The sequence below is a fragment of the Pristiophorus japonicus genome, chromosome 5 (assembly GCF_044704955.1).
Source record: "Pristiophorus japonicus isolate sPriJap1 chromosome 5, sPriJap1.hap1, whole genome shotgun sequence".
In the NCBI taxonomy this organism is placed as follows: Eukaryota; Metazoa; Chordata; class Chondrichthyes; family Pristiophoridae; genus Pristiophorus; species Pristiophorus japonicus.
Window position 1 is genome coordinate 63,177,282 of NC_091981.1, and position 5,308 is coordinate 63,182,589.

The following is a 5,308-nucleotide window of genomic DNA, read 5'->3' on the forward strand; positions in this document are numbered from 1 at the left end:
ACCCCAGCCATCGCCCGCACGCACTCCTCGATGGTCATTGTGGGGTGAGTGTAGCTCTTGACCCCGTGTTTTTTCGTAATTAACCTAAATGGTGGCAGGGCAGCGGGTGGCGCAGGAGGGGCCGTGGAAGCGGTTGCCACCTGCGCATACGTCCTTGCTGGCCCTGCCACCGGCGTGGATGGGGTCGCCATCACGGGGTCCCTTTAAGGGCTACACCCACCCCAAAGTCACAGGCCTTAATGGTCTTTAATGGCCTCGTGTATTTAACTGAGCAGAGGAGCCCTTAACGAGGCACCTCTCCCCTCGTTGACAATTGGGGAGAGGCCTTGCTCCCTCTGCTCAGTTGTCTTAATTGGGTTTTTTTTTGCAAATTTGGAAGGAAAGGGTTCTCAGAGAGAGAGGGGAGAAACAGAGGGTAACGGAGAAAGAGAGAGGGGGGTGGGAAGGGGGGGGGGCTGCGAGGGCAGGTCTCCCCTCGCAGCTGTGGGTGGGTGCACTCCCCAGATGGCAAAACACAAAAGTCTTTGGGGTGGTCTTCAGGTGGGGGGAGAAGATGTCTTCACCTGGGGTAGCTGGAGCCACCAGGCACTCCTAACGATCTTTAATAGGGTGATTAAGAAAAACAAACAATCTTCAGCCTGGTAGCTCCAGCTATCCCAGGCTAGGCAAATGTGGGGGGTGGGGGGGGTTCCAATTGTGGGGGGGGCCTAGTTGTAAGCAAGGCCCCCACACACACTACCACACACACACACACCCCCCGCGATGTTCCGGCCCTCAGTGGTCTTCTTTCCTCCCCCCACCGATACAACAAAGTCTGTTTGGGGAAATGCACCCACACCCACCTGTAGAGATAGTAGAGTCTCCCTCCTTCCACACTGGATGGTTGTTGTGGTTTTTCCCCCTCTCTCCAACTCCTTGCAGAAATGATAAAGTTGTTTTAAAGTTTTCTGCTTTTTCCTCCTCTCCCTCTGGGTAAAGTTGGTGGTGAAACCCCTTCCTTCCTTCTCTTCCTGGGCTGGTCTCAGGGCTCTCCAGGCAGGAGCTCAAGTTGCTAGCAGCTCTCAGCACTGCTCACAGCTCCCACTGAGCAGGACACGCCTCTACTGCTCTACCATTGGTTCCTTGTGCATGAATCCCAAAAGGTTAGTTTGCAGGTGCAGCAGGTAATCAGGAAGGCAAATGGAATATTGGCCTTCATTGCGAAAGGGATGGAGTACAAAACCAGGGAGGTCTTTCTGCAACTGTATAAGGTCTTGGTAAGGCCGCACCTGGAGTACTGCATGCAGTTTTGGTCACCTTACTTAAGGAAGGATATACTAGCTTTGGAGGGGGTACAGAGACGATTCACTAGGCTGATTCGAGAAATGAGGGGGTTACCTTATGATGATAGATTGAGTAGACTGGGTCTTTACTCCTTGGAGTTCAGAAGGATGAGGGGTGATCTTATAGAAACATTTAAAATCATGAAAGGGATAGACAAGATAGAGGCAGAGAGGTTGTTTCCATTGGTGGGGGAGACTAGAACTAGGGGGCACAGCCTCAAAAAACGGAGGAGCCAATTTAAAACCGAGTTGAGAAACAATTTCTTCTCCCAGAGGGTTGTGAATCTGTGGAATTCTCTGCCCAAGGAAGCAGTTGAGGCTGGCTCATTGAATGTTTTCAAGTCAAAGATAGATAGATTTTTAACCAATAAGGGAATTAAGGGTTACGGGGAGAGGGCGGGTAAGTGGAGCTGAGTCCACGACCAGATCAGCCATGATCTTATTGAATGGCGGGGCAGGCTCGAGGGGCTAGATGGCCTACTCCTGTTCCTAATTCTTATGTTCTTATGTTCTTATGTAAGCAGCTGTGGCCCCAGCACAGAACCTTGCGGTGCCCCACTAGTCACTGCCTGCCATTCTGAAAAGTACCCATTTACTCCTACTCTTTGCTTCCTATCTGCTAACCAGTTGTCAATCCACGTCAGCACACTACCCCCAATCCCATGTGCTTTAAGTTTAAATTTAAAAATTACCCCCTCCACAGCCCTCTGGGCTAGACTGGTGATAATTAACATCATTGATTTAATGACAACTGAATGCAGTTCTGATTACTGCACTTTCAAAAGGGAACAGCAACAAAACCATCCTAAGCGCGAAGGGGATGAGCTAAGAGGAAAAGTTAGATAAGTTTCAGTTCCACAAGCCACAAAAAGGAGGTTGAGGAACTCCAGTGAGGAATAAAACATATTAAGTAGCGGAGATGATGGGAACAATAGGCCATAGGACTAAGTTAGTAAAAACAAATCTGCAACATGTTCGAGAAATATCTTTTGACTCAAATCTACCAGATAAGATCGTGTTTTTTTTTTGGAAATTTGTAGCCAATCGTTCCAATTCTTTGTCAAATCACAAACGCCAGAGGTCACCTTGGGCCCATTCAAGGATCACTCTGCGCCAATGCTCTTAGCCAAAAGGCCTAGAGCCACTGCACCGTTCCTGGAAGTACTGCAATACCAGGTTCGTGCCATGGAAGTGGATGGGTCAAGCCACCCCACCCACCTCCTATTTCCAAAAAGGCAAGCATATACCTTCCTGATCCAGGGAGAACCACCTTGGGGTTATGGTGGTTACTCCCCTGTCAGGTCAGTTACGCATGATCTTAGCCAAAAGGCCGAGAAGTGTTAATGGAGATAAAAGTGGAGTTGGATGCTGGACTGGGTGAGTGCAAATACTCGAGGCACAAGCTCAATGGGCTGAATGGCCCTTTCTTGTCCTTGACTCCTTATGTGACAGAGGCTGATACATTTCCTGCCATATGTTAATGGAAAGACTTTTATGTATGGATAAGTATTTTAAATTGAGTTTGCAACATCTGTAGAAATTTGTTTCACTTTTGGAAAATGTAATAACTCGTTCTTTAATAATGTCAATATGACAACTATTTAGGAAATACTAAAGGGTTCAAGGGATATGGGTCAAAAATTATAGGGATGGCGGTCAAATGGTCCAGTGGTTGGGGGGTCAAAGGATATACAGCTGGGGTAAATTTTCCTTCTTAACAAGTTGCACTTCAAAGAAATGCGAGCACTAGTTTGTACGATCAGGTCTATCAACCCATTTTGCTAATACTCTTACAAATTCTCTTAAATACTCTTACAAATTCTCTTAATGGCTAGAAGTTATGAAACATTCAGTTTCAACATTCTATACACACTATTTTCCCACCATTAACCTGACTGTTGCAATGCATACCATTTTGCTTTGTCATTCAGGTTTTTTTAAGGTAAGCCTACACTGTGAGGCATCAGATAAAAGATACAATGCAACTTTTCAAACCCCCTCTCATGTATTCTTTATACTGTAGTACTGCCGAGAATGTAGCAGTAGCAGAGATTCCATTATCACTTTTTCTTTTTCTGTTTAATTCAGCGGATGTCGGGGTGGGCTGCTGTGGGAGGTGAATGCGCAATTCACATCATCTGCTAATATATCACAAGTGTTTTCTTAATAATTAAAAAATGTTAAAGATTTTCTCATTGATCCAGAAACATCCTTACTTTAATTAAAAGCAATCTGGCTGAGTGCCAGCTCAATATGGGGCCGTTTATTCTGTGTAAAGTACGTTGATTTTATACTGGTCGTGGTGAGGCCCGTCTTTGCAGGTTCCAGTTACTCTCGCTTTAACAAGCTGGACCAGTGCCAGCAGAAAGTAAAGCCTGTCTTTTTAGCTCCCATTTGCACTCCTGTCTTTTTCTTTTATCACATGTACCTCAACCTTTCTCTTCATCTAGAAACATAGAAACATAGAAAATAGGTGCAGGAGTAGGCCATTCGGCCCTTCTAGCCTGCACCGCTATTCAATGAGTTCATGGCTGAACATGCAACTTCAGTACCCCATTCCTGCTTTCTCACCATACCCCTTGATTCCCCTAGTAGTAAGGACTTCATCTAACTCCTTTTTGAATATATTTAGTGAATTGGCCTCAACAACTTTCTGTGGTAGAGAATTCCACAGGTTCACCACTCTCTGGGTGAAGAAATTCCTCCTCATCTCGGTCCTAAATGGCTTCCCCCTTATCCTTAGACTGTGTCCCCTGGTTCTGGACTTCCCCAACATTGGGAACATTCTTCCTGCATCTAACCTGTCTAACCCCGTCAGAATTTTAAACGTTTCTATGAGGTCCCCTCTCATTCTTCTGAACTCCAGTGAATACAAGCCCAGTTGATCCAGTCTTTCTTGATAGGTCAGTCCCACCATCCCAAGAATCAGTCTGGTGAACCTTCGCTGCACTCCCTCAATAGCAAGAATGTCCATCCTCAGGTTAGGAGACCAAAACTGTACACAATACTCCAGGTGTGGCCTCACCAAGGCCCTGTACAATTGTAGCAACACCTCCCTGCCCCTGTACTCAAATTCCCTCGCTATGAAGGCCAACATGCCATTTGCTTTCCTAACCGCCTGCTGTACCTGCATGCCAACCTTCAATGACTGATGTACCATGACACCCAGGTCTCTTTGCACCTCCCCTTTTCCTAATCTGTCACCATTCAGATAATAGTCTGTCTCTCTGTTTTTACCACCAAAGTGGATAACCTCACATTTATCCACATTATACTTCATCTGCCATGCATTTGCCCACTCACCTAACCTATCCAAGTCGCTCTGCAGCCTCATAGCATCCTCCTCGCAGCTCACACTGCCACCCAACTTAGTGTCATCCGCAAATTTGGAGATACTACATTTAATCCCCTCGTCTAAATCATTAATGTACAGTGTAAACAGCTGGGGCCCCAGCACAGAACCTTGCGGTACCCCACTAGACACTGCCTGCCATTCTGAAAAGTCCCCATTTACTCCTACTCTTTGCTTCTTGTCTGACAACCAGTTCTCAATCCATGTCAGCACACTACCCCCAATCCCATGTGCTTTAACTTTGCACATTAATCTCTTGTGTGGGACCTTGTCGAAAGCCTTCTGAAAGTCCAAATATACCACATCAACTGGTTCTTCCTTGACCACTCTACTGGAAACATCCTCAAAAAATTCCAGAAGATTTGTCAAGCATGATTTCCCTTTCACAAATCCATGCTGACTTGGACCTATCATATTACCTCTTTCCAAATGCACTGCTATGACATCCTTAATAATTGATTCCATCATTTTACCCACTACCGATGTCAGGCTGACCGGTCTAGAATTCCCTGTTTTCTCTCTCCCTCCTTTTTTAAAAAGTGGGGTTACATTGGCTACCTTCCACTCCATAGGAACTGATCCAGAGTCAATGGAATGTTGGAAAATGACTGTCAATGCATCCACTATTTCCAAG

The 5,308-nt window shown here is 46.0% G+C and overlaps 1 pseudogene; it reads right to left on the minus strand.

Moving 5' to 3' along the window:
* Positions 1–2,461: 2,461 nt before the first annotated feature.
* On the minus strand, positions 2,462–2,664 carry LOC139264841 (U2 spliceosomal RNA; annotated as a pseudogene).
* Between the last annotated feature and the right edge of the window lie 2,644 nt (positions 2,665–5,308).